Here is a 20025-nt window from a genome sequence, read left to right on the forward strand (position 1 = left end):
TGCCATCTCTCGACCAGTGCAGTCAGTAAACCCATGTTTGCCCGAAACTCAGGCACATACAATATGTGTCTCAAACCCATCTCCTTGATGGCAGCTCTATCCTTAAAAGACAACTCCGGTCGCAACCTCTGTGTGGACGGGAATCTCTCCTGTGACTCTAGCATAGGCAAATACTCCTGCAGTCAAACAAATCAATCATGTCAGTCATGGTGGCATTCACTGTTCATCACAAAATGCTACTCGCTATCTAAATGCATATGGTCATCTATCTCAGTGACACTCACTGTTCATCACAAAGTGTTGCTATCTATCCTAGTAGTGCTCCTTGTTCATCACAAAGTACTATGTGTGTGACATTCCCTATTCATCACAAAGTGTTACTCACATTTTGCACTCCCTGTTCATCACAAAGTGCTGCTCATACTTTGGGTACTCCCTGTTCATCACAAAGTACTCTATCTTGGTACTCCCTGTTCATCACAAAGTACTCTATCTTGGTGCTCCCTGTTCATCACAAAGTGCCTTGATCTATCCTAGTCTTCCTAGAGGACCTACTTGAGTGTATCCTCTCAGCAGCTTATCCAATCGACAACGTATGTTCATCACAGAACTGCCGATTTGACCTAGAAGACAAAACCTTGCATTTTCAGACACAAACACGTTTCTAACTCACAAACGTGCCTATAGACTGCACAAGCGTGCCTGAACAACGCAAACGCGCCTGTTTGACATAAATGTGCCTACATTATTCATAAACGCGACTTTGGCACACAAATGCCCCTTCAGGACGCAGACGCGCCCGCATTAGACACAAACGCGGTTCCAGACGCAGACGCGCCTGGCACTGATACAGACACGCCTGGCGGACATAGACGTGCCTGGCACCGACGCAGACGCGGTTGCACGTTTTTGCACTTTTTTTTGTGCCCTATTCCTAAGTGCATTTATTGCTAACTAGCATGCATTAATGACAAAATTGAATGCGTCAAAGTACGAGGAGGTTTGGTGGTACTTACCGGCTCTCCTGCCTCTACTGGTCTCTGAAATCGGCGAACGCGGTCGAATCTGTGTACGAAAGCCATTGCTGCTGACTGCTGCTGCTCTTTTTCTCGCTCTGCACTGTGATCTCGTGAGGGTGTAGATGACAATGAGGATGTCTTTTGCTCGTGGTCTATCTTATAGCCTACCCTAGCCCTCGCCTTCATTTCCCAAGTCAGTCTTCATTATCCCGTGACTTTGTCACTTTATCCGACCATTCCATTCTAGCCTTTCTTTCTTATCGAGAGATTGTCTGCAATCTTTCCAAACTTTTTCATCCAATCTCTCAAGGGGGCATATCATTCCCATTCTGGGGCAACTCTGTATCAGTTCATCTTATCTTCTTTGAAACAACGGGACAAGCCGCATTGTCTCAAAGAGGGGCAAAATGTAGACACCCAAAATTGTCATGTCTAATTAAATAAATATTTTATTTATTTAATTATTTAAGCCTAATTCTTCTATTAATTAAATAAATCCTTATTTATTTAATTAATTCATTTATCCTCTTCTAGCCTTATTTCTCATTTAAATAAATACATTTATTTATTTAAATTATCCTTTTCCTAAATTAAATAAATATCTTATTTATTTAATTATCCCACTTCTTCTATTAATTAAATAAATCTTTATTTATTTAATTAATTCATTAACCTTTTCTACCTATGACACATGTCATTCATCTCTTAATTCCTACACTACCTACCTCTTTCATTATTTTACTATTTCTTCTACCTACCCTCTAATCATAGCCGACCTCCTTTTTGCACCTCTCAATCTTATCCCTCCATTTCATATTGTGTCTTCTATTTAAGGAGATGATTCCTTCATTATCAAACCCTAATGAGCTAATGATCCTAATGACCTAATTGACAATTTGGAGGACTTGACTACACTACGATCCTACTTGCAACCACATTCCATTCTTTGTTGAGCTCTTGTGCATACAAAATCTGAGAGCAAATATATCAAGCAAGATCAATGGAGATAGGAAGAATGGAGATCAAAACCCTATTGGACATGTAATGGTATAATCTTTGTGATTTCATTTGATTTGCATTGTCTTAGGTAATCTTCATATGTTATGGTGGATCTTTGTTGTTGTTAGGCTAGGGTTTTGTGGTTGAATTCATTTAGTCTTTCAATCTTGTTATTATTGTTATCCATTTTCACCATACACACTTGTTACTTGATTCTGCTTGACCGTTACCCTATCGGTAATAATCAGAAGCGTGTGCCAAAGAAATTCCATGATCATAGCAAAATAAAATTAATTCAAATGAAGAGAAATTTGATGCATTATTTGTGACTATTTTCCGAGGAACCCCAAACCTGACAAGAATATTGTCCTTAAGGAACACACACACAATCTCTATAGTGGTCTTTTTCATAGGGATAGCTTTCACCCACTTAGTGAAATAATCCGTTGTTGTTAATATGTGAGTTTGCCTTGCACTAGAAATTGGGTTCAGAGGGCCAATGAAATCTAACCCCCACTATTTAAAGGGCTCCTCAATTACTATGGGTCTTAAGGGCAAGGCAGCCAACTGGGGTTTACCTGTGAACAATTTGCACTTCTCACACTTTGCTACCCAAAAATACGCATCTCTGAACATTCCTGGCCAATAGTAATAGTTCCTCAAGGATTTATATGTAGTAACCATAGAAGAGAAATGACCCCCGCATGCTTCACTATGAAAAGTTTTCAATAAATCCTCTTGATGCTGGTTATCCACACACCTGAGAAAGGTGCCATCTAAACCCTTCTTATATAGTATATCATCAAAGATAACATAATTTGCAGCTTTCAGCCTCAAATTTTGTTTCTCCCTAGAAGAAAGATGGTCTAGACAGTCCCCATAAGTGAGATAAAAGGAAACATCGGTGAACCAAGAATCTTGATGACCAACAAATAGAGTTAAGGGTAGATTCTTCTCCTCTTCAAACTTATTCTCTGCCATTAATTTACAAAGGCCTTGCCGTCTGACTAGTTTAGTGGGCTTGATGTCCAAATTGAATTCCTGAATCTTAGAGACCCAAGATGCTCTATTGTTGATACCAACATCCTGTTGGGTTAAAACACTTTTCACTGCAAAGCTGGGAACAAAAATAGTTGCATGTGAATGAAGTATATAGTACCTGAATTGTTTCACAGCTTTTACTATTGCATAAGCCTGCTTCTCTGTCTGTGAGTATTTTAACTCATGCTTCTTTAGAGGTACACTCATGAAGGAAATTGGAACTTCCTCATTATCCTCGCTTTTTTGCACTAAAATTCCAAACATTGTATGCTCTGATGCATAACAATAAATAATAAAGTCTTTACTAAAATACATATTAACTAGAGTCGGTGCATGCGCAATTGTCATTTTAATTTCTTCAAAGGCCCTTTTTCCTGCCTCAGTCCACTTAAATTCTACCTTCTCACTCATCATATTTACAATATATTTAGTAGTTTCAGCAAAATTGGGAATAAAACGCCTTAGAAAGTTCACTTGTCCAAAGAAGGACCTCACTCCATTTCTGTTGGAAGGAAGACTGGGTTGTTGTATTGCTTTTACTCTCTGTGGATCTACCTTTACCCCCTCCTGTGAAACAATATATCCTAGAAGTTTTCCTTCTGTGACACAAAAACTTTTTTTTTTAGGGTTTAACGATACCCCATGCTCTCTACATCTCACCAAAACTTTCCTCAAATCTCGTACATGATGTTTCCTCTTCTTAGAGAAAATAGTCAAATCATCTAGATACACCACAATGATCTTATCCCTTAAATTCCCAAAGGAAAGATCCATCATCCTCTTAAACGTTTCCCCCACATTAATCAATCCAAAAGGCATTCTATTATATGCAAAGGTGCCCCAGGGAGTTATAAAGGTTGTCTTGTGTTGATCTTGCTTTGAGACATTGATTTGGTTATATCCAGAGAAGCCATCCAACATGGACATCATCTCTAATCCTGAAACAGTTTGTAAACTATGGTCCATTGCTGGCAGAGGATAATTATATTTCAAGCTTGCTTGGTTTAAGTTTCTGAAATCAACACAGATTCATATTTCACCATTTTTCTTCCGAACAGGAACAATATTAGCAATCCAGGTGGAATGATGTAAAGGATAAATAATTCGGGCTTTCAACATCTTGTCGACCTCATGGAAGATCGCTTCTGCTACTTTTGGATTAAAATTCCTTAACTTCTGCCGGAAAGGATTGACACCTGGTTTCAAAGGAATGTGATGTTGGAAATTACCATCCCTGAAATTCTTTAAATCATCGTAGTTCCATGCAAAAACATCTTTGAATTCAACCAACAAGCTAATGAATCTCCTTTTCTCCTCTTCAGAACAACATTTTCCCAAATTAACAAAATTAGGATCCTCCTTAGTACCAATGTTGATTTGATCATACTCACCAGGGTTTTGAATTACATGAGACTCTTTCTCCCCTTGCTTAACATACCCATCTTTCCTATCAAAAAGACATTCAAGAGAAACTAAACCCTTGGGGATTTTATTTCCTTTCAACTATAACATTCCATCATGCAGTTCCTCCGGTGTATTGGGGGAAAACTCTTTACAACTCGCCTCCAATCCTTCATAAAACAAGGATGTAAAAATCTCAGCACACTATAAAAAGTTCTGAATCTGTTTATCATTTTCAAATAACTGTCAGGATTCTGAATTGTCAGGCACACTAGGTCTATAAACTAATTCTACCCTACAAGTATCGGTTGTGAAATCAGGATGAGGCACTAATAAAGCTGCAGATACTGCCAAATAATCAGCCTTTGAGTTAAACTCCCTAGGGACCGCTTCAATTGAGAAAGCATCGAATGCTTCGATCTCATCCCAAACACGATTTTTGTAATGTCTCAGTCTCTCATTTTTAACAACAAATAAACCTCTCACTTGTTTTACAATAAGTTCAACATCACCTCTAACTTTCAACATTTTGATCTGCAATCTCCTCACTTCAGCAAGACCTAATAACAAAGCTTCGTATTCGGCTGTATTATTCATGTTTTGGAATTCCAATTTAAAAGCATAAGGAACAAATTTACCTTGGGGAGGTATTAATACAACCCCGACCCTTGAACCAGAAGATGAACAACTCCCATCAAATTCCATAGACCAGAGTTCATCAGACATACCTGAATTTTTAGCCTTATCCACACCTTGAGGATCAGTTGATATCATATAATTTCCAAAACCACAATCTTGATACAAAATCCGAGCTTTCAGATCATTTGAGGGAAAGACTGTGTATTGAGCTTTTGTTTCAGGGTGCAAAATAACTCTTTGTTTTCCAATTGTGATCATTGCCTCAGACCAATCCATTCTAATTTCCCCTCCCATATCTTTACAAAAGGTGTGATTCAACAACATGTCATAACTAGTAGGGATGTCAGCCACTAGAATCGTCAACTTGATTCTCTTGTCAGGGGGTGCTACTAAAGTGACCTATGCATCCTTAATTTGCCCTAATAAAGGAACCTGCTAAGAATCCATGGAATAACATTTGCCAAAGGTCTTTGTTAAGATTAAACCTAATGGTTTTGCTACAGCCGAGGGCATGACATTGTCTAATGCTCTTGAATCTATTATACAATTGCTCAATTTATGCCCATTAATATATAAGGACACATAGAAATGTTCTGATTTATTTTCAAAGTTAGGTTCAATCAATTCAGCTTGTTGAGGAATAGTTTTCGGTGAGACTTCAGGAATTACTAAAGCAGGACTGACATTTTTCATGTGCCAGAGAATTACCATTCATCAACATTTGGGTTTCACTTGCTAAAGCATGAGCATCATTTCCCCTGACAAATTCAACTAGTCTATCCAACTCCTTAGGGTTCAATTTCAAATACTCAACCGGAGTGATCTGAACACAGGATGACTTGCAAAATTCAATGATATCAAAAGGATTATTAAATGAATCAGAACTTGAAGAAGCAACTTCTTGAACAACTTTTGAAACACCTCCATGACGAGTCAGAATTTCCTTTCCTTTTACAGTGCTATGAACGGGTGTTACAACATCTTGAGACTTCAAATTTTGTTGAGTTCTAGTAAGAATTGCGTATGAGGAATCTTCCAAAGAGACCAAAATGTTTCCTCCCCTTTCTGAGTCGGAGACATATTCCATGTAATGAATTTCAGAGTCACCAGACATACTTTGGGAACCTCCTTCATCAACTTCTAAGATTGTTTCTCCTTTACTAATCATTTGAGAAAAATGAACCATCTCTGGACATGAAGAACCATCATGTTCATCAGTTAAATGAAACACACATGTGTTTGTCTTGAGGGATGGTGCTTCAATAGCAAGTCTTTGTTGTACAAGAGGTAATTGTAAATGTTTTCCTCCATTTCCTCCCTGTTGGTTAGGATATTTTCTAGGAATATCTTGGTATGGTTGAGAATATGAAGTACTTGCTTTAGGAGACTGTCTCTTTAAGGCAATCACATCATTCATTAACCGTTGGATGACAAGATCTAAAGAAATTGAAGGTTGGGCATTAGGTGTTTGTACTTCTCTTTTCCATTTACTCGTTGTGATCAAATCATCTTCTAATTCAACTGCAGGAGTTTTAGCGGCATTCAAATCTGCAACACTTTGCCTACGAATCGGGAAAATTATTTCAGAAGGCATAGAATTAATAAAAAAACATTTAAGATTGTCCTCTAAGGGCTTTTGATTAACTAGAATCTTGTGCAAGATCTATCAAACCTCACCACAAAGCCCCTCATAGATTCAGGAATTTCTTTTTTTAACTGGGATAATTGGGCTAAGAGGGAATATTCGTCCTCAGCTACCTTAAATCTAGCTTCAAATCTTATCTTCAGATCTTTCTAGGTTGTTATCACACTATTTGGCAAGTGATAAAACCAATCGGCTGCTACCCATGTTAGTGTCTGAACAAACAACCTGACAACCACGTCCTTGTGTTGAAGCGCAATTACTCCACAGGCTACATTGAAAGCATTCAGGTGCTCATCAGTGGTGACCGTCCCATCTCCACTAAATTTGGGCAAATGATCCCTAGCACCTTTTGGCAAGGGGTTAAGATTCAAACCTAAGTTCAATGGGCCTACAACAGCCCCCCATGGGTTATTTGCTGCCATTGGGAGTATGATATTAAGAGGGGTCAGATTGAATATATTCGGCAAGGCAACATCGTGCAGGTTCAAGGCTTGACAAACTGAGGACACGGGTGATGATGGCAATAGGGAAGTAGGTCTAGTTCTTACCCTTTGTTGAGGTGAGAAGGTAGGTTGAAAATTTAAGTTCTGCATCTCTTCAAAAATAGGATCAAAAACCCCCTCCCTTCTTTGGGATCTAGTATACGGCTTAGAGTCCAATGTGGAATGATCAGGGTAACAAGCGTCTGGGATTCCATAATTGATTATCAGGGACTTGAATAAAGTAAACCATAGGAACAATTACCCTCTCAAAGATTAACACAGGATGGTCTGCTTGTCTTTCTATTTCATCAAGGAAAGCACTTATTCTATCATATTCAACTCGACTTCTTCTATGTCTCCAGGCTAGAGTATCTAACTTAGAGATAATGTTACTTTTCTCTTCTTGAACACAATTTAAATTTGGTTGTAAAATAGGTAAAAACCCTTCGTGAGTTAGCGCCATTTATAAAGAACAAAGCATCACTGAAATGATGACCATGTTTTTAAAACCAACTGTTCTCGTTCTTCCCCAGCAAAGTCGCCAAAAATCTGTTGGTAAACAGATTTGTCTCTCACAATTTATTTAATCTTTATACCCTATAGCTTGAAAAATGAAAGACAACTTTCACCAAACAGTTGGAAAATCATTGTATTGATTAACCTCTGAATTAAGGTACAACTCCCTTTAATAGATATTCAATTGGCTCCAAATTACACACAACCAATATTATACTTTTCACCAGAAAGCACAAAAAGGTAATTGCATTCACTAGTCAACACCAAATGAACGCAAGCATTTTTTCATATATAACTCTTTGTATAAAGCCGACGGACTTCACATGTACACTAAAACAAAATGAAAAGCTTAAAAGATGAATTTCACTGGTAATTTTCTGCGCACATGGAAATTTATAACAGATCTTTTCTTGAAATAGATTCTCATAAAAACCAAATTTCAAACATCAAACACACATATTTGAAGTCAAAGATAACTGTCATTTAGATTTTCATTCATAGATGATCATCCACCTTCCACATACACAAAGTTTTTCAACAAAATTAAAGAGAGAGTTTTTTCAAAAACTTAGTGAACCTACTTAAAGTTATTACAAAACATATAAATAGGTCACCAGACAAATATTTTGAACCAAAGGTAAAATTAACTCGAAAGAGTTAATGAAAAAATACCCTAACTGCATAACTGAAACTATAAAAACACGACTAGACTCGCTGGCAAACAACTGCCAACAGTGCTAGTCATGTTGTGGATCCCGTCTCAGTCAGATTGCCCAGGTTATTATTTTGGACGGACACCATAACTGCCTTTGCCACACTCCACTCTCGATGCACCTTCGAGAACTCTGACTTACTGTTACATGCGCTAGGCTGATGTGTATTACCCTTTGCTTCCAGAGTTCTTTCTTCCTTTTCGCCATTTGTAATTTGTCCCTGTGTGAATCAAAGTGATCCAGAGAAATAGTGAGAATTGATTCCACTTTGGAAATCCTCGTAAACTCTTCCACAGCCAAGGATTTCTCCACTTTAATTTGTTTAATGTGGCTGTTGAATTGATTGATCATTTGTGCAGTATCTTCCAAAGTCTAGCTATCTTCCTTAAGCAATTGGACATCTATGCAGCGCAAATCCTTTTGCATGGTCGTCCTCAAGGTTGTTAGTTTGCCTCGTAGACTTCCTGATTCACTATGACCCTATTCGATGATTTGGTTGCGCCACTCTATGCTTTCTTTGCATATAAACATTATATCCTCGTTTAACCCTGGCACTTGTCTTTCGACAAGAAAATTCATCAAGCCATAACGCTGAATGTCGCGCATTTTCTTTGAAATCACTGCCCATTTAGTCTTTTCTTTTTGCCATGAGATTAAGTCGGCATCCAACTCCTTGGTAACTTCATTAGCATCTTTGAAAATCTGGACTAAATCTGATATGTAATTGGTTCCTTGATGCACAATCGAGGTGAGCCATTCAGAGAAAATCTTTGCAATCATCTTGTTTCGTTGAACCTCATCAAAGAACTTCTGATTACATGGGAATTTTTAACTAAAGGACACTGAGCTTTGAGACAACAACAACGGAGTATTCTGTAGAGCATGAATATATTGGGCCATTTGCATTAAATTCTGCTTCAACTCAGCCTTGTCCTTCTCGTCCTTCCAAGTGGGGGAGATAATCCATTTGGTCGAAGTCTCCAAATGTTTCACATCAACTGCTCTGGTTCCGACCCCCAAATCAACTCGCTCAATGGTATAAGCCACCTCAGAAGCGGTGGCAGCATCCTTATCAGATGTAGGTTTGGCAATGTTTGCAGTCCAATGCTTTGTGTCTTCGTCAAAACCAATCATAGTCTCCATTTTTAGCCGCTTAGGCTTTGTGGATCTTCCCAGGCATTTACTCACAGCATCTTCCATCGACACCAAAATAGCCACCACATTTCTTTTCCTGGTAATTGAGTCACTTAACCATTTAGGTGCCAAAGTCAGTTCCTTAGATTGCATAGGGGAAGGTTCTCCTGAAGGCGGTAGTGTAACATTGTCTGCGTTAGACCGGATATCAAGCACTTATGAATCCTAGATAGTAGCATGTGAATCAGTTGAAGACTTGTCAGCATCTGAAACAAGGGTTGCCATATTTCCCTGTACCTCCTCGACGTCCAAATCAAGAATGAGGTGGGTGGTAGGTGGATGAAAATTCTTCTTGTATCTTGACCTGGTTACTCATCCACCAATAAAATGTACAACTTCAGTGTCAAGTTTTTCTTCTTTAATCTTTGCCTGCCTTGCAATAGAAACAAGGATGTTAGTTAAAACAATAGTTTTTATTGCGATCTTCCTTCCATTTTTGTTTCTTGAAATAGTTGCCCTCACGGGTGAAATCAGCAACTCCTAAGCCAATTTTTTGTTGTGCAAATTATGCTAAAAGTGTGTTCCTGTATGCTATCTTCCATCTTTTTACTCTAGTCAACTTCTGGGAGAGGTTCATTATGTACCCACTTCATAAACTCTTGATCCAGTACATCTTCATCATCAGTGGTGACACCTGAGGTATCCATTGACAATTTCATGTCATGAATATGTTTCAGAGTTAACCTAGACCAACTCCTCTTTCTCACTTCAAACTCATCTAGGCAATCCTCCCAATAATCCTCCAACTGGGGCACATGTTGATCAGGCACTATCTTTTTCACATATTGGGCAATAAAACCTTTACTATCAAAGTTATCCCTTTTCACAAAGGTTTTCAAATGAAATCTCTTAAACTCTAACTCAAGATTTAGTGCATCAGAAATAAACCTACAACTGTAATGGCCTAAATCGATAGGAAAAATTCCACTTGTGCCAGAATCTTCACCATAATCCTTTGCAACATAGGCTATCTTCCTAGAAATTTCAATCTAAATACAGGAGTCTGAAACATATCTAGGTAGCCTAAAGGGTTCACCTTCAAAACCTCCAACCGTTATGTAAGTGAAGTGATTCAATTGTGTAAAGAAACTACCATAGATATTTACTAGTTCAACTGCTTCTACAAACATTCTCCTATGCAAGTTATCTTGTAATTCAAAGGTCAACCTCCCAGCAAAAATGTCATTCCAGCAAAGGTAATTATCAACATGTCCTTTTAAAGTCAAATGGGGGTGATACTCATAAATTTTAATACCTTGAATGCATTTAGCATGGAATAATCTAGACCACTCCCTCACACAAGCTAGCATATATAACAGGTATGAAGCCATATAGAAATTCGGCATCCCAAGATAATTGCTCAAACCCTCATGCAATCTTTCTGCAATAACAGTTCCCTAGTCAATGAACCGATTTTTGTCTAGAGTGACCTGGATGAAGAAATACATCCAGTCTTCCCAATAGAAGGAGTGTGAATTTCCCTTAACTCTGCTCAACAATATTACCAAATCTCTGATTCCAAGAATCAAATGCTCTTGGGTTAAGGGTCTTGGTAACCTTGAGCCCCCTTTTTGAAACCTCAAAATCCAATTTCGCACAATAACAGTTATGTAATACTACTTTTTCTTAGAATAAATTCCATAATATTTTTCAATAGTCCAATCTTCATAGGGTTGCTGATGTGAGATACCCATGGTAGCCATTACCGTCTGTCTATCAATGGACAACAAAACCTCACCATTATTTTTCCTTATGCATCTTTTAGCTTTATCATAGTGGTTCATACATTCTAAAACCAATTCAGGACAAGGGGCAGTTGTGGGAAATGCGGCTGCTTCCAATAAACCGCTTTGTGCAATATCTCTCATCATAGAATCTGTGGTTGGGTTTCGTTTTCTTTCTAGGAAATCATCTAAATCTAATTGAACTAAAGTTGTATCACCCAGCTCTGGTAAGGAACTTACAAGGGAAGAAGAGTTCATTAATTTAAGCAGAGTGGGCCTCATGATTAACTCATGATTTTCCCCAATTAACCCAGACAAAGAAGAAAAGGTAAAACGGAAACAAACAACTAAACAAAATACCCAGATCTTTTCTAAAAACTGCAGCAATTAGGAAAGTTGTTGAACATACCTTCCTCTGTCATCTGCAAAACCCCTATCGCAGTCTATTTCTTCCCGCTCCAAAAACTCTTCTTAAACTTATCCACAAATGACAATCTTGACAAGGCAACTGCTCAATTTAACAAGCCGAGAAAATCTTACCCATGATTACCACGAATTGTCCTCATTACTCTTCACTCGTGCGACCTCACTTTGAAATGATCGCGTTCGAGCATGCATTTAATGCCAAGTCACTTCATATCTGACAATACGGATCTCCACGCCACACTTGCCATAAATGACAGATTTCAAATCATTAAAGAAAGAATATTCCTCTTCTCTGCCGCCGTTAATCATATCTTAAAATCCGCACCGCCACCTCATGAAAGTCACATGATCTCCAAGAAGTCTAAACATCAAACTCTGAATCTTGAGGAACAATCGTGACACAAAAACATAAACATGACAAATCTTGAACTTTGAACCTTTAACCAAAAAGGTTCAAGTTCAAGGTTCAAACAATGCTAAACACCGACAAAAACTAAAGAAGACTTAAAGTCGCGTGGGAGGAAAAACTTTTAATACGACGCCTATTGAACTTTGAACCTTGAACCAAAAAGGTTCAAGTTCAAGGTTCAAGTTCAACATAGTGAAACTTAAGGAAACAACAAAGACTCGATTACATGGGAAATTGAAAGCACATGACTCGACCAAAGGACTAGATGGGGACATGACTCAATAAGGCGACATATAGAATGGAAATTTTTATATGTGCCACCAACAGTAGGCAACTGAGGTGTGGAGGAAAAGAGATAAGTTTGATCCAAGGTAGTATTCACCAAACTAGACTGCCAAGATATTTTGCACTACAATCAATTAAGCCAAGATACAAGTAAAATAAGAAAATGAAAAATAAATATGAAATGGTTGAAGAACCAGAATAAAGCCATAATAGTCGAGTTACCCTGTCAAATATGTGGTAGGATGAGAAGACGAGGATAACCCATCCAAAACTGAGAGGTAGCCAAAGAAGACTAAAACCCAAGCAGCTTCCAAAAAGAATTCACAAGAGAAAATAATTCCAACCGGTTGATGATTGAAAACAAGAGAGTCGATCCTATATTTATAATTGTTTTGATTCATTTTGGTTCAATGCATGTAATGTATTAAGAATAACTTAATAATAAGTGCTAAAGATAGTTCTTAGCTATTTGAATGGTTTTTATAATAATGAGCTTATAAATTTTAAATCTAGAAAACTAATTTTAGTAATTAAATTGAATGCAGGACTTATGCTAAATTTTAGTTTCGAAAACAATTAATTAATGATTATATTTTTATTTGAAATATTTGCTTTATTATTTATCAATACCCTCGCATGTCGCTTATGTTTTTTTTTAATTATCATTTTCTTATAAATTTACAATTTGTCCTCTATATATATCCACACATGTAAATTTTGTAATTTAAATATTTGTGAATCTTAAAATCAATTATATTTTAATTAATTTAACTCTTAAATAAATTAATATATTTTATCTATATAAACATCTGTGCATGTCAAGCATTCTAACTTTCGAATAAATCAATTATTTTATTTATTTATTTTAACTCTCTAATATAATATTTTAATAGCTTTAATTATTATACCTCATCTCTTAAATAATATTTGTTTATTATTTTTATAATTTAACTATTGAATAATTAATTTCTAATATTGATTTATTTATTTTAATTTCAAGGTTTAATTTACTAATTATTATCTAATTTGTGTTTTTGCAGAGGGTCCCATTTTGTAGGTCATTGCAGACAAGCTAGAAAAACTCCTCCTCGGTCATATGTCCGCCTTCGACAGTCAACCTGCAACCAACTCAAACTCGATAACAAGTCGTTAGATCATGATAAAAAAAATGCATTATATTCATCATGACATGTAAAATCTAACAAAAGCATTAATATCATTAAACATCATAATTGAAACGACATTAACATCATAGATAGCATTAAACAACGTCATTAATCATCATTAATAGCGTTAAACAACATAATACCATCTCACATCATGAATAATCTAATCAAAGTCATCACGTGCATTTATTAGCATAAAATGTCATTAGTATAAGTATTGGTATCTAAAAGTAATCTCTAACTAGGTGGTTTGAATTGGGTCATGACAAGGGGATAAATAATTACACTTTAGATTTGAGTTATCCAACTTTCCTATTCAGCAAGATGGGAAGATGATGATTTTGATTATTTGACTTTTCCTTAAACAATTACACTCTATATTTGGGTTATCCAACTTTCCTATTCTTACACATATGAGGGGATAAATAATTATACTTTAGATTTGGGTTATCCAACTTTTCTATTCATCAAAGTAAAAAGAACAAAATAGGAAGATGGTGATTGTGAGTTTTACCTTACACGTGTGAAGGGACAAATAATTACACCCTAGAGTTTAAATAGAGTCTAGTATAGTTCAATTGAAGCGAAGTCAAAAACATTTTAGAGTCGTAAGGTGTAAATTTTATTAAGAGAGGGAGAGGAGGATTTGGGTTATCTAACGTTTGCTTCAAAAATATATAGTCGTTAAGTCTTAATTTTAATAGAAGAGGGAGAGGAGGCTACAGGTTATCCAACTTTCCCATTTATCGTGATGGGAAGAGGATGATCTTGATTATTTGGCTTTTTCATAGACATATGAGAGAATAAATAATTACACCTTAGAGTCCAAATGGAGTAAGGTCCAAAACATATAAATTTGAAAAATTTGTTAGGTCTCAACTTTAATAAAAGAGAGGAAAGGAAGAAGATTTGGACTTTAATAAGGGAGGAAAAGGAGAAGAAAGGAAGAAGATTTGGGTACTAAAAGAAGAAGAAAGGAAGAAGATTTGGGTACATGAATAAAGAATAGGATGATTATTAGTCATTTACATTTTCCTTATAAAAAATTACACTCTATGAAAATTTAATTGCACATTGAGGTTCAAAACACACAAAGTTGAGAACCAACTTGGAGTCATTAGATGTCAAACTTTAATAGAAAAGGGAAGGAAGAGGATTCATGTCATCCAAATTTCCCCTCTATGAAAGTATATGTGAAAAGGCCTTAACCGTTATCATTATTTTAAAAAAAAAAAACTATTTTCTTTATTTTCATTCTTCTTTGGTATCATGACTAATGAAATGGCAAAGGCTAGTAAAAAAAATTGCTTTATTAATTAACTGTATTTTAATAATGTAGATTTGAATAGATGAACATGGACATGTTCAGAAAGTGCATGGAACCAGTGGAGAAATGCCTGAGAGATGCTAAGCTCGACAAGAGTCGAATAGGCGAAGTCGTTCTGGTTGGTGGGTTGACCCGAATTCCCAAGGTGCAGCAGCTGCTGCAAGATTTCTTCAATGGCAAGGAACTATGCAAGAGCATAAACCCAGATGAGGCCATGGCCTATGGTGCAACAGTCTAGGCTACTATTTTAACTAGAGAAGGCGACTAGAAAGTGCAAGACCTGTTGCTACTAAACGTCACTCCTTTGAGTTTCGGCCTTGAGACAATAGGAGGCGTTATAACTATTTTGATTCCTCGTAACACAACAATCCCCACCAAGAAAGAGAAGATATTTTCGACTTACTCTGACAACCAGCCAGGAGTGCTTATCCAGGTTTGATTTCTTCCCCTTGATTTCAAAACTTTTTTATAAATATCTAGATTATCATTTATAAAATGGTATTCTTAAGATCTGCAATATTATAAAAATATAAGCAATTCATTAGAGCATTAGAATAGTAGCAAGGGAGGGAAGAGGGGATTTCATTAGAATAGTAGCAGGGGAGGGAGAAGGGGATTTTAGTCATCAATTTTGTTTCATTTGTTTCATACATCTATAAACAAGTCATTAATTTGTCCCATTTGTTTTATACATTTATAAACAACTTGTTAGATAGTTAGAGTACTAGAAGGGTATGAGGGGATTCTGGTCATTCAATTCGTAGTAGCAGGGAGGGGACTCTTGTCATTCAATTAAAAGGGAGATTAACAAGTCATTAGACAGTTAGAGTAGTAGCAGGAATAGTTGAGAGTAGTAGCAGGGGAGGAGGGGATTCTGGTCATCTGATTCATAGTGGAGGACAAGAGGGGATTCTGGTAATCTGATTCATAGTGGAGGAGGGGACGGGAATTTGGTCATCTGATGCATAATAGAGAGGAGGGGACTTTGGTCATCCGACTAGTAGTAAAGTAGAGGAAGGGATTCTGGTCATCTGATTTAAGTAGAGTAGAGGAGGAGAGATATTAGCCATCTGATTCATAGTAGAGGAGGGGAACTTGGTCATCCCACTCATAGTAGAGGAGGGGATTTTGGTCATCTAATTTATAGTAGAGTAGAGGAGGGGAACCTGGTCATCCCACTCATAGTAGAGGAGGGGATTCTAGTCATCTGTTTTATAGTAGAGTAGAGGAGGGGATTTTGGTCATATGATTTATAGTAGAGTAGAGGAGGGGAATTTGGTCATCCCACTCATAGTAGAGTTGGGTATTTTTGTCATCCAATTTATAGTAGAGTAGAGGATGGGATTTTGGTCATTTGATTTATAGTAGAGTAGAGGAGGGGAGATATTGGCCATTTGATTCATAGTAGAACCTGGTCGTCCCTCTCATAGTAGAGGAGGGGAACCTGGTCATCCGATTTACACTAGAGTAGAGGAGGGGACTCTGGTCATCTAATTCATAGTAGCAGGGAGGGGGGAATTTTGGTCATTTGATTCATAATAGAGGGAACTCTAGTCATCTGATTCATTGTAGCAGGGAGGGGGGGGGATTTTGGTCATCTAATTCATAATAGAGGGAACTCTGGTCATCTAATTCATAGTAGCAGGGAGGGGGGGACTTTTAGTCATCTTATTCATAATAGAGGGAACTTTGGTCATTTGATTCGTTTTAGGGGAGGAGGGGATTTTGGTCATCTGATTCTCTGGTCATTCGATTAGTTTTGGGGTAGGAGGGGCTCAACTAATCCATGATGGAAGGGAGGAGGGGACTCTGGTCATCCAATTGTTTTGAGGGGAGGATGGAATCCTAAACATCTAATTCATCCCATATGTTCTAAACATTAATCGAATTGTCCCTTATATCAAGGGAAATTCAAAATGTTGCAATCTTCTTTTGAATTTTCGTTCCAGAATTGTTTGCAACTTCTCTTTCCCTTTGAAACTTACATTTGTAATTTCCTGGTGGGTACAGGTATACAAAGAAGAGCAAGCAAGAACAAAAGACAACAATTTGTTGGGCAAATTTGAACTAAGCGACATTCCGCTCGCTCCCTGGGGTGTCCCGCATATCAATGTAAAATTCAACGTAGACGTGAATGGCATTCTGAACGTCTATGCGGAGTACAAGACTGCAGGAGTGAAGAACAAAATCACCAAATTTACTAATGACAATGGGTGACTCAGCAAAGAAGATATCGATAGAATGGTGCAAATGCATATTAGTATAAGGCTGAGGACGAGCGGATCAAGAGAAAGGTGGAGGAAAAGAATTCCCTGGATAACTATGCATACAATATGCGTAGCACAGTGAAGGATGAGAATATTTCTTTGAAGCTAAGTCTAGAGGAGAAAGAGAAAATCACAAGGTTGTTGGTGATGTCCTTAGCTGGCTAGATCATAACCAGCTAGCAGAGGTGGAAGAATTTGAAGATAAGAAAAAAGAGTTGGAGGCAATATGTAATCTCATCATTGCTAAAATGTATGGTGGTGTTGACGGTGCTCGTCCCGGTGTTGTTTTTGATGATTTTGTGTCTTCTCGAGGAGGATCGGCGGCTAGAGGACCCAAGATTAAGGAAGTCGACTAAAAATTTGGGTGTTTTTTTCATAGTTTGAAGCTCTGCAGATGTTGGGTAGTTCATAATAGAGGGAACTTTGGTCATCTGATTCATTTTAGGGGAGGAGGGGATTTTGGCCATCTGATTCTCTGGTCATTCGATTAGTTTTAGGGTAGGAGGGTCTCATCTAATCCATGATGGAAGGGAGGAGGGGACTTTGGTCATCCAATTGTTTTGAGGGGAGGATGGAATCCTAAACATCTGATTCATCCCATATGTTCTAAAAATCAATCGAATTGTCCCTTACATCAACAAAATTCAAAATGTCGCAATCTTCTTTTGAATTTTCCTTCCATAATTATTTGCAACTTCTATTTCCCTTTAAAACTTACATTTGTAATTTCCTGGTGGGTACAGGTATACAAAGAAGAGCAAGCAAGAACAAAAGACAACAATTTGTTGGGCAAATTTGAACTGAGCGACATTCCGCCCACTCCCTGGGGCATCCCGCAGATCAATGTAAAATTTGACATAGATGCAGATGGCATTCTGAACGTCTCTGCGGAGTACAAGACTGCAAGAGTGAAGAACAAAATCGCCAAATTTACTAATGACAATGGGCGACTTGGCAAAGAAGATATTGACAGAATGGTGCAAACGCATATTAGTACAAGGCTGAGGACGAGCAGATCAAGAGAAAGGTGGAGGCAAAGAATTCCCTGGAGAACTATGCATACAATATGCATAGCACAGTGAAGGATGAGAATATTTCTTCGAAGCCAAGTCTAGAGGAGAAGGAGAAAATCACTAGGTTGTTGGTGATGTCCTTAGCTAGCTAGATCATAACCAACTAGCAGAGGTGGAAGAATTTGAAGATAAGAAAAAAGAGTTGGAGGCAATATGTAATCTCATCATTGCTAAAATGTATGGTGGTGTTGATGGTGCTCGTCCTGGTGTTGTTTTTGATGATTTTGTGTCTTCTCGAGGAGGATCGACGGCTGGAGGACCCAAGATTAAGGAAGTTGACTAAAAATTTGGGTGTTTTTTTGTAGTTTGAAGCTTTGCAGATGTTGGGTAGTTTATAGTGTAATGATTACTTTAAGTATGTATGTGAATAATGTACAAAGATTACATCTTTCCTAGATAAGATAGATTGCAATTATGTTTGTGTAATTAATAAAACGTTTTCACTACAATTTACTTGAATGTTTTTCTCATGAAATTTCAACAATGTAATGTTTTTTTATGAAATTCAACAATTGAATGTTTTTCTCATGAAATTTCAACTATGGAATGTTTTTCTCATAAAATTCAGCAATGGAATTGTTTTTCATGAAATTTTAATTCAAGTTTAGAATTTGGAGTTGGGATTAATTAATATGGGAGGGAATTTTTTTAGTATTATTTAATTTATGTTGTTATAATAATTAATAAAATCAGTTTATTAAATTACTTTTTGATTGTATTTCCAATTTTGATGAGTGGGTTTTGTGTTCATGAGTATGAATTTTGTAGATTTTTGAATTTATGGAAGTGATTTTTCCATCTACAAGGGTGCTCTTAAAGTAGGAATCAATTTGATAATTTGTTCATATTCGATTTATTTTATCTACAATATAGGACTTTCTTTCGTTTATAAACAAGAATGACCACAATGTTGGAATGAATTTGATACTTTTTCACCTCAATGTAAGACTTAATTTGATCATGTTTAGAATTATGCATAGAAAAATATCAAACCTAATCCATCAATCCATGCATATCAGTACATTAATCTTTATTAATCCTCATCCATAAAATCATCTATTAATCTATGTTGATTCTAACGCATCCACCAATAGATCTATTAAACCAACTCAATTAATACATATTGTTGGCATTTGGCATAACTGATGCAGTTGAAGATGGATGATTGCACCGATAAAGGATAGAAGTCTATTTGTGATGAAGAGATTGAGATTTTCTTATTAGATGACTTGATCAGTTATTTGTGTTGTCATTGATGGCAACTGATGTCAACTAATGTTGTTGATGTTCCTTTTTTTTTGGTCATCTAAGCGATTTGGTTTACCGGAAGACAAGATTTACCGACAGAGAATTGAAGTCTATGAAATAGGACTTTAATCGGTAAAGCAGAGATGTTTTGATTGAATCGGTTGATCGGCGATAATTGGTGATTTGTGGTTTGGAAGGTGAACTTGTATCATGGAAAGGAGTATCTGACCGGAACTGGAACTTGTGAAGATTACTGAAAGGCATGTTTCAAATTTCTGATGAATTTTTGCTAAGGTTTTAGTAGGGTTTAAGACTGGTGAAGAAATCATCAATCTGGTACTGATTTCTGTTATGATGGTGATCGATGGCAAGTCTACATCAAGGTGGTAACACAACACAACCCGCATGAAAAGATTTGATTGTTGTTTTGGCGCGATTCAAGGAAAAATTT

General features: G+C 36.9%; 1 pseudogene; it reads left to right on the forward strand.

The window, feature by feature from the left end:
- Positions 1–9908: 9908 nt before the first annotated feature.
- LOC131061482 (heat shock 70 kDa protein-like) lies at positions 9909–18609 on the forward strand (annotated as a pseudogene).
- Positions 18610–20025: the final 1416 nt, after the last annotated feature.

Source organism: Cryptomeria japonica, chromosome 8 (genome assembly GCF_030272615.1).
Source record: "Cryptomeria japonica chromosome 8, Sugi_1.0, whole genome shotgun sequence".
NCBI lineage: Eukaryota > Viridiplantae > Streptophyta > Pinopsida > Cupressales > Cupressaceae > Cryptomeria > Cryptomeria japonica.